General features: G+C 37.0%; 1 non-coding gene across 1 annotated transcript; it reads right to left on the bottom strand.

Annotated features, from left to right (window-relative positions):
* Window positions 1-10167: 10167 nt before the first annotated feature.
* Window positions 10168-10271, bottom strand: LOC131813288 (U6 spliceosomal RNA). Its single transcript, XR_009346713.1, has one exon. It is a non-coding gene; the product is annotated as a U6 spliceosomal RNA (small nuclear RNA).
* Window positions 10272-10563: the final 292 nt, after the last annotated feature.

The raw sequence follows: 10563 nt of genomic DNA, 5'->3' as shown, positions 1-10563 counted from the left end.
AAATCACCTGGAGAACAGCACTTTTTACTGATAGGAGGTCTTTTTAAAAGAAGCCTCTGTCAAAGATTCAATTTCAACTCTTTTTTGACTTTGAATTTTACAGAGCAGCTTTTTTTTTTTCTTTTTTAAAAAACCTGACCTGTTTTGCATCATTCAAGCCTATCAGTGGAGGAAAGAAGCTTTTCCTTTTTATCTGACCCCATGGGAGATGTTGTACATTCCCAGTGTGTGCCCAGAAACAGATGTGCAAGATGACACATAAGTGGATGACATCACTCATGGCTAGTGATTAAATACTTCCCTGGGACTCACAAAATGCACTCAAAAGAAAATGGAAAGGAGGAGTGATGATCAGAACTTCTGTATTCCACCTGGGTGCATGTTTTTGCCACTCTACATAGATTTTAGTGGGAGAAATATAAATGCACAAAATGAAAGAATATAAATATTAAAATCTCATATTTCAGTTTTGGAGAAGCATAAACTTGCACATCATTTGTAACATTATATTACATTTCATGTGCTTTATAATTTATAACATGGGACATATAATATATAAATGTATGCATGTATGTATCTGAAATATATGCAATATGCACATATCTTCACTATATTATACACATGTAGTGTTCTATATCCCCAAGCAAATAGGATAAAAAAAAACAGGAAAGAAATATTTTATTTTTTGATAAGTGGTAAATTCTTTGCTAAGTTGGATGTAGATGTTATCTAGGTATTTTTTTAAATAAATATTATATTTGAAGAGGTGAAGTGTTTATAAAATAATTCATTTATTAACATTTGATGTATACAGATCAACTGTATATATACTGACATTTGGTACATACACAATTGTTTTTTTTGTTTTCTTGTCTTGCTTTGCAGAGTCTTTGGTGGATAAATGACCTATTGAACTGAGAAGTGAACATCCTTGCATTTCAATCTTTGAAAGCAATAGATTCTATTAACAGTAACACTAGATTTCTTTGTTGTTTGAAACCTAAGAGCTGATCGTTCTTTTTCTATTTTGCTAATGTTAGAGGTTGTGTGTGTGTGTGTGTATGTGTGTGTGTATTTGGCAGCAAATCACTCAGCTGACCTTTTTCTTAATCAACTACAATAAGCAGAGAGTGTGTGTATGTGTGTGTCCCTGCACTTTTGGTGTGATAGACAGTTGGCTTAAATATATGGGAAAAGTTAATCCCTCTGCCCCTGACCTTTGGCACAGGAACCTTGTGCTTCCAGTAGAAAGTGTGGTAAATGCCAAGTCCTTTGGGCAGAAGATGTTTGCATTAATGTTTTCTATGCTGGAGCCTGAGCCATAGATTTTCTGTCAGCCATCCTTTGCAGTGCTGATATGGAGTAGGTTGAGTTGTATACAGAATATAGTGCCTGATGCCATCTGTTTTGACACCCTGAATATTTTAACTCCAGCCAGTGTATTAAAGGAGAATGCCTCCCACTCCCTATCCTGCATGGGATTACCATGTGGTATGGGAGGTGGAAAAAAAATCATGCTGTTTAATATGATTGTCCAAGGGTCAGTTGTCATGTTAATTATCAAGAGCTTGACTGATTGAAACATGACATGAAGAGGTAGGAGGACAGGTATAGTGCATAGCCTTGTAAATATAGTTAACTCTTGATTTTCTCCGAAATCCAGGGCTGTGACACTACAGCTATGATACAACACAGACAGACAACTCTGCATATGCTGGTCTCTCTGTCTGGAAGATTTGGATTACAGTGAATGCTTGCTGCAAACAGGGCAAGACAGCTTTGGGGGAAAGACCCTGCCCTAGGAGATGGAAAGTTGTCCAGTCTGGCATATAAATTTAGCAGTTTAGAAGTAATCCTTGACTCCTCTGTTTTCAATTTGTCTCCTCCAAAGAGACACAAGTCCATTGATTCCAACAGTTATGTGTAGCATCTGAATTTACCTCTTCATCTCCCAGGGCATTTCCATTGTCTTGGGTTCCTTTCATCTTTTGTCCAGATGATTTGCTAGTTTACTTGATGCTGCCCATTGCCCACTTTTAGCTTTTCCAATCCATTCTTTGGTGTAATTAAAAAGCTGGAAATCTACCATGTCCCTCTGAATTTAGTGATGTTCTCATATGCACTGTACTTCCCATGCCTTTCTGTCATTCTATATATTGCTGCCTCTACATTTTCTACATTTATGTCTTCAAGTGATCCTTTAAACCCTAGGGTACATATCACCTCTTCCCTACATAAGCCTTTATTTATCTGCTTTAAGAGTCCTTTGGGCTTCCATGGTGTCATGTGCTTATTTGGAGTATAGACTTTTTCCTGATTTATTAGAGTTGTCTCTTGACAATTATCTTTAACTCCTGCTTTCTAGAAAATAAGCTCCTGAGGGCAGGGATCATTTTATATATATTTTTTGTATTCCAGAACCTAGCACAGAGTAAGTGCTAAGTAAGAATTTCTTGAATTAAATACCAAAAGAACATGACTTTTAGAGAGTAGAATGATACATGACAGGTAGTAGTCCTAGCAGACGGTCAGTAAAAGAGAGTGTTCATTTAGAAGATGGTTTGTGACATACATTTGTTCTCATAGATCCCTTCCCTGAACCTCTGTTCTGTAACTGCTCACCTACACCTGTCTTCACATGATCGCTCTCAATCAGCTTGGGAAAAATCATGAAAATCCTTACATGCTAACTCTTGATTTAATTATACTCCTTGCTGTTGGGAAAGGGAGACCTTTCTTCCTTCTTCCTCCAGTTTCCAAAAGGAGGGATTTCTTGCAATTATTCCTGGGCCTTCCCACTGGGGTGAGAAAGAGTAGCTGATAATAGCCCATTATCAGGTATATGATTTGCAAATACTTTCTCCCTTTCAGTAGGTTGCTCTTTTATTTCAATGATAGTTTCCTTTGCTATGCAGAATCTTTTTAATTTTATGTAGTCTCACTTGTTGATTTTTGCTTTTGTTCACAGCCTTTGCTTTTGGTGTCAAATCAAAAAACTCATTGCCAAGACCAGTGCCAAGGAGTTTACTGTCTATACTTCCTTCTAGGAATTTTTATGATTTCAGGGCTTACATTCAAGTCTTTAATACAATTTGAGTTAATTTTTGTCTATGGTGTAAGAGAGGGGTCTAGTTTCATCCTTTTGCATGTGCCTATCCAGTTTTCCCAACATCATTTATTGAAGACACTTCCTTTCCCTCATTGTATATTCTTGGCACCTTTGTAAATTAATTGTATTGAAATTACCTGAACATATATGTGTGAGTTCCCCCCTACCCCCGGGCTCTCTGTTCCATTAATCTATGTGCCTGTATTTTGATCTATGTGCCTGTATTTATGCTAATATCATGCAGTTTTAATTACTCTGGCTTTGTAATGTAGTTTGAAATCAGGGAGAATGATGCCTCCAGGTTTTTTTTTTTTTTTCTCAAGATTGCTTTGGGATTTTTGGGGGGATTTTTTGTGGTTACATGCAAATTTAGGACTATTCTATTTCTGTGAAAATTACCACTAGAATTTTGATAGTCTTTATATTGAATTATAGATTGCTTTGGGTAGTGGGGACCTTTTAACTACATTATTTCTTCCAACCTATGGGCATGGCATATCTTTCCATTTATTTGTGTCTTTTCAATTGCTCTCATCAATGTCTTATAGTTTCAGTATATCAACTGCACTGAGAGTCAAGATATTATATAGACTTATGGTTATAATATCTCCCCTGAGCACCCCTCTTTCTTACTTGGGAAATTATGATAAAAGCTTTAGAGACCTACTTCTGGAGATTTTAGAGCATCCTTGAAGAATTCCATAATATGAGCCCCATTCTGAATTCTTAGATAATTATAACACACACGCGTGCTAGTAAATGCTAGAAGTCATGCCTAAATTAACCAAAGCAAACATAACTCCCTTCCTCAATTCCCTTGCCATATTATTGAGGAAATATCTTCTATAAGCAATGGGACTTTGAGGACAAAGAAGAACTTGACAGAAACTGTTAAAAGCTAGCAAAAGTACCCAGCAGGTGACCAGAGAAGGCCTTATGGAGAAGATTCCACTTGAGCTGTGATCTAAAATATGGATAGATTTGAATATGTGATATGGAGAGATGAGGGCAATGATGTCCTCATAAACTAGCTCCCCCTTCCCATTTCCACAAAACTCTGATTTGTAGAATTTTCCAGTTTCTGTGCTGTAAGTACTTCTACCACAGCCAATTTCAAACTATCAGTGATTAAACAACTAGCTTAACAAATTCTTAAATATTTAAAAACTGACTCTACTGAGTCTGTTTGAACTAGGTTTTCCATATCACTGGATGAAGAATTTACCATACAATACTATAAGCCAGGGTACATATTTGTGTGCTTCCGTTAAGGGACAGAAAACACTCCTGTCTGGCTGTATCGGGAGGTTCTTGTTGGGAGGAGATGATGACAAGATCTAAGAGGTAAGCTGAGATAGAGTTTGGAGTCTTTGTTATGTATTTGAGCTTTATGCTTTAGTCTGTGCTGAGCTCTTGACTACTTTCTAATAGAGAAATGACAGGATAAACCATATTTTAGGAGGATTTCCCTGTTCTTATTGTTATATGCGGGGTGTTGTTAGGGGAATAGAAGGAAGCAGAGAAAGTAGTTAGGAGCTACTTGAAATTCTGTAGGTATGAAGTGGTTAGATAAGACTAGATTTAAGGAAGAAGTGACTAGTGTGGGCCGTCAAGGATGGAAGGAGAGAAGACAGTGGTGCAGTCCATCTCTGCTCCACATGGCGACAGCGGGGTTGACTTGAGAGTGTGGACTCTTACACTGTTGGTGGGAATGCAAGCTGTTGCAGCCACTCTGGAAAACAGTTTGGAGGTTCCTCAGGATGTTAAAAATTGAGCTACCCTATGACCTAGCAATTGCACTACTAGTTATTTACCCCAGGGATACAAAGGTAGTCATCCAAAGTGGCACCTGACTCCCAAAGATGTCCTTTTCTTTCTTTTTTTTTTTTTTTAAATATTTTATTTACTTATTTGACAGAGAGAGATCACACATAGACAGAGAGACAGGCAGAGAGAGGGGGGGAAGTAGGCTCCCTGCTGGGCAGAGAGCCTGATGTGGGGCTTGATCCCAGGACCCTGAGATCATGACCTGAGTGAAGGCAGAGGCTTAACCCACTGAGCCACCCAGGGACCCCCCCAAAGATCTACTTTTTTAGCAACTTTTATATATGTGATATTGTATTATTAACTGTAGTCACCAAGCCATGCATTACATCTCCATGACTTATTTACTTTATAGCTGGAAGTTTGTGCCTTTTGACTCCCTTCACCCACGTAATTTTATTAAATGGGTTTAAATATCTTCAATTGAACTAGTTGCCTCTGTAGCTCTTAGTAGGTGAATGGTATGATTATATATGGTACTATTGCACTATACTGAAGATTATTACACTCTCTGAGAAGGTGGAACTAAGATCTTACCTATGTGATGAGCTTGTTTTTGGATTAGTTAACTGCAGAAAAGTGACATAATAGTAAATTGCAAACTTTTATAGAAAGCTTGTCTTGTACTACACTCTGTGAATCATTTTTATTGAATATCTCATTTAATTCTTACATATAAGCTTAAAGGATGAGTATTATTAGCCCCATTTGCAAAGGATAAAACTGAGTTTTAGAGAAGTGAGATAATTTGCCTGGGGTCAGACTGTTAAGTGTTGAAAACTGGATTTTATCCCAGGTCTGTATTCTATTCTTTTTTTTTTTTTTAAAGATTTTATTTATTTATTTGAGAGAGAGACACCATGAGAGGGGAGAAGGTCAGAGGGAGAAGCAGACTCCCCATGGAGCCGGGATCCCGATGTGGGACTCGTTCCCAGGACTCCGGCATCATAACCTGAGCCGAAGGCAGTCACCCAACCAACAGAGCCACCCAGGCACACCCCAGGTCTGTATTCTTATTTGTTATAGTCTACCTCCTCTCCATGAATTAAGGAGACAGCTAGAATAAAAATACAACCTTTGGTTTGACAGCAATGAAGTAGGTATCTAGGAGTGGGATCGTTGATGTTGTACATCAATAGTCACAATATGGACTGGGATTCAGGAAGTGATGGAGCGAGTCAAGTTCCTGCAAATTTTGTAATCCTTTGAATTAAAATATAGGTCTCAAGTTAGAATATGGAATTAAGTAGGCCAAAGAACCTTGAAGCATGTGTATAGAGGAGTGTAACGATCTTCACATATCTGTTTCAGCACTGACAATATTAGATGTTAAAAACTTGTTCACGTATCTGCTTTCCCTTCTAGGTTCTAAGCTTTGGCAAAGTGCATACAGGACATAGTAGTCAATATATGTCTGTAAACTTAAGTAGAAAGGAAATGTACTTTCTTCTTTTTTGACTCTGTATTTATTTCCATTTTCTTCCCCCTAATTTTCTTTTACAAAGTTTCTTTAAATTAGTGTGCTTTAGTGATTCTAAGTGGAACCAAAGTATAGAATCTCTCTCTCTCTTCTATTAATCATTCTTAGTCTAGTGCTTGAAAGAGGAAGAAGCTCATCCTGGCATGACCATTTCCTGTTTGTAATAATCCTGGTGAGTGAAGCTTAAGAGAGAATGGAAGAGGAGAATGGAAGCAATACTCTCTTCTGGTCCCTAGAGAGACTCATGTGCCTGCCCAAAATACTATATAGGTGTACCTCTGCGATAAAAATTTGGAGGAGAGTTCAGTCATTCTTCTGGACAATTGGAAAACTGCTAGAAACTGTATGACTTTATGTTCTTTAAAGTAACCAATTTATTGTATTGTTGTGACATTTTATCTGTTTTACATTTGACATTTATGTGATGAACACCTCTGGTGATGGTTGAAATTAAACACAGACTAAAAGGATTCAGGCGGAACAAGGATGTTCTCTAATTTTCCTGGAGATTAATCTCTCCCTCTCATATTTATAAAAGTAAACTTTTTCTTGGTTTGATTTTGCCTCCCAAACTCTTTTCTGAGTTATGATTAGAGATAAAAATTAAGATATCAATGAAAAAATACACTCTGATTTATCACTTCTGACAGAGGAGGTCTTTTCCCCGGGCTGCATCTGAGTTTCTTTCTTCAGAAGAAACAGCAGGTGAGGGTGACTATTTCTCAGCTGGTGGCAGCTTCCAAGAGAAGAATTACGTTCAGGAAAATATTTGAGATTAAAACACATCAGAAAAGAGGCATCATATCAAATTAAGATATTATTCAAATCAACTCACTATCCAATTTTTGAATGTTAAATCCTGATATTTCAAGGTTAGAGTTTTAACAACTCATGCTCCTGATAGGCCGATGACATAGATCTCCCAAACAAGGTCACTTAAAGATGGCAGCCTCCTTTGGGAAAACACAGGGACTAGCATTTAATAAGCATGTATAAGCCAAATGCCTGATTGGCTATGTCTTTGTGCTCCCCTTTCAATCCTTACAAGTCTCTGATGCAAGTATTATTATAGTTGACGTTTGAACAATGTGGGGGTTGGGAGTTCAACCCCTGTACAGCTAAAAATCCATGTATAACTTTTGATTCCCCCTGAAACTTAATAACTAGTAACTTACAGTGACTGGAAACCTCACTGACAACATAAACAGTCAATTAACACATATTTTGTATATTATATGTATTATGTAGTATAATCTTAAAATAAGCTAGAGAAAAGAATATGTTATTAAGAAAAACATAAGGAAAAGAAAATACATTGTCCGTGCTCTACAGAATGTATTGAAAAATACCCTTTGTGTAAGTGGTCCAGTGCTGTTCAAGCTTATAATGTTCAAGTGTCAATAGTACCTGTTTTTTAAGAGGAAGAAACAGGCTGAGAAAGATTCACCAACTTTCCCAGGAACATGTAAAACATAAATAGAAGAGCTACAAATAGAATGCAGGTTATCCTAAATCAGTGCTTCTCAAAACTTACCCCCCCCTCCCATTTTTTAAAAAAAATAAACTCGAGAGACTCCAATGCCCGTATGCCTGCCTCTCTTTTTCTTTAGTTATGAGCTGCTGCTCTTTATTTCTACCAGCCTAGACTATTGTTTTTGGCTGGCTTCCTTCCTTCCTATCAGGACGTCAATAGGTTTTCTTTATAATCTTCAATATTGAAAAAGATAGTTTATCCTTATTTCATTAAACCTATGAAGTCATTGATCAAAAGATGCCCTATTAGACTAGGTTTCCTAAGGGAAAAAAATGGTTTTGACTAAACTGTGACAGACTGTCTTAAAGGTAGTCCTTTAAGATGTGCAACAGTCACATCAGCCACTTACTGCCTTTCATTCATGACAAGGGATTTAGCAATTTCTTTTATTTTCAGTTCCTCTGCTTGGCATGTGATAGCTAATCCCTTTTGTATGCATCTTAATAACAAAACCTAATACAGCTTCCCTTGCTTCTGGTATTTTCTTTTCTTAGGTTCTGTAAAACACATGGTTATTTTTTCTTGGGAAAATAAGGGGTTCTAGTCATTCCTGATATGATGAATATTTGCTTCCCTACATCAAATGGATTCTCCACTACTTTATTTCTGTGTATTTCTGCATATGTAGTGATTTCCCTTCAATGCAAAACATAGTGTAATCCTACAGAAGATATTTTAAATGGCAATTAATCTCAACACCAAAATACTTAAAACTCCGTGGAAATGGTGGCAATGTGAATATGTAGAATCAAGGCACGACAACCGTGTCCCAATGATCACCTGCCCGGCAGTGACTGCAACAGGCTCCTGGATGTTAGACTCATTCCAATTTTAGAGATATTAAAATGTGAAAAACTTTACTTCTTAGAAGTAGCGAGAAAAGAAATATTGACGATGCTTTTGGATAGCTTCTGATTTCTGCTTCTTAGATTCTGATCAGATCCTAGCTCTTTTATTCTTGAGGCATCCTTTTCCCATACCTCTCATCCTGCAGAGAGAGACTGCTGTGCACTGTGCCTCCATCCACTATGATATGTTTCTTCCTCTACTCTAGGCTGCATTTTAGAATTTACCCCAAGGCCTGTTATAAATGTTCAGAAAATTAAATTTTTCTTTTTCCTCTTAGGGAGAGAAAACCTGACTACATTTCCAACTTTTGGCCGCAAACATTCCCCATTTCTGTTGTACCATGGTGATATGTAGCCCTTTGCTGATAGATGTAATGAGCATAAAGGGATTTAACTCAGCACTAAACTTTTTAAAGAACTCTATAATTTGTATATAAGAATTACTTCGCATTATTAGACATATTTTGGAAACATTTTCATATGTAACTTATGAGCAGTTATTGCGTGTGCCCTGAGAAAGGTATCTATGCAGTCATTGATTTTTGACTTTTTATTACACATTCATTTTTCTCTTTTTTCCTCCATTCTTCATAGTTTTTTTAGTTGCCTGAAGTGTGATCATAATACCTGCTTACTGTACCAACCCAAGCAGTATGTCGTTGGAAGTGAAATTGATAGTCCCTCCCTTTATCTTTCTAATCTCATTCTGTAATGTAACCACTGTGAACTGCTGTTTCCTTTGTTAATACAAACAAAAATATGTACAAATAGACACTAGAGATAAAGAAACACGGAGCCCTAACAGAGATCTGCTATTTTTGCTTAGTCATATGTTGTGAGCCCATTTCTTAAGTCAGTGCATAATGATCTATGTTGTTCTTTTTTTTAGCTAAATCTTTTTTTTTTTTTTTTTTGAGATGTATTTATTTGAGAGAGAGAGAGTGAACAGGAGGAGGAACAGAAGAAGGAGAGGGAGAGAAACAGACTACCTGCTGAGCATGGAGCCTGACATGGGGCTTGATCCCACGACCCTGAGATCATGACCTGAGCTGAAATCAATCGATCGCTTAACCGACTGAGCCACTCAGGTGCCCCTATGTTGTTTTTTAAATTGCTGATTAGTGTTTCACAGTATTAGTATATCATGATTAGTTGTTTATGGAAGATGTTCTTAGCAACCTTTTATTTATTTATTTAGTTCTTTTCTTTTTTTAAAGATTTTATTTATTTGAGAGAGAGAGACAGAGCATGGGGTAGGGGCAGAAGGGAAAGACAGGAGACGCTTGATCTTAGGACCCTGAGATCATGACCTGAGCAGAAGGCAGATGCTTAACTGACTGAGCCACCCAGGCGCCCCTATTTATTTACTTATTTAAATATGGAGCACTTCTCGAATTTGCATGTCATCCTTGCGGCAGGGCCCATGCTAATCTTCTCTGTATTGTTCCAATTTTAGTGTATGTGCTGCTGAAGCAAGCAGTATTAGCAACCTTTTAGATGTATTTTTGGGTAAGACTTTGAAAGTATTTTGGGTAAGACTTTGAGAGTATTAGACACTGCTGATTTTTCTTTTTCTTATTTTTTTTCCCCCTGTTGGTTAGAATCCCAGAAATTAAAATACTTTTTCAAGCAGTATGCAATTAGAAAAAGTAATATTGCTCTTTTAACTTCTGAAATATCAAAATGCACACTTCCACCAATAATAAATGAGAGCACCAGTTTCTCTAGGTGTTTATTAACTTTGATTGTTATCAAACTCTTAACATTG

This window comes from Mustela lutreola, chromosome 12, assembly GCF_030435805.1.
Source record: "Mustela lutreola isolate mMusLut2 chromosome 12, mMusLut2.pri, whole genome shotgun sequence".
NCBI lineage: Eukaryota > Metazoa > Chordata > Mammalia > Carnivora > Mustelidae > Mustela > Mustela lutreola.
The sequence above is the reverse complement of the archived record's forward strand: the minus strand, read 5'-3'. Positions and strand labels throughout refer to the sequence as shown.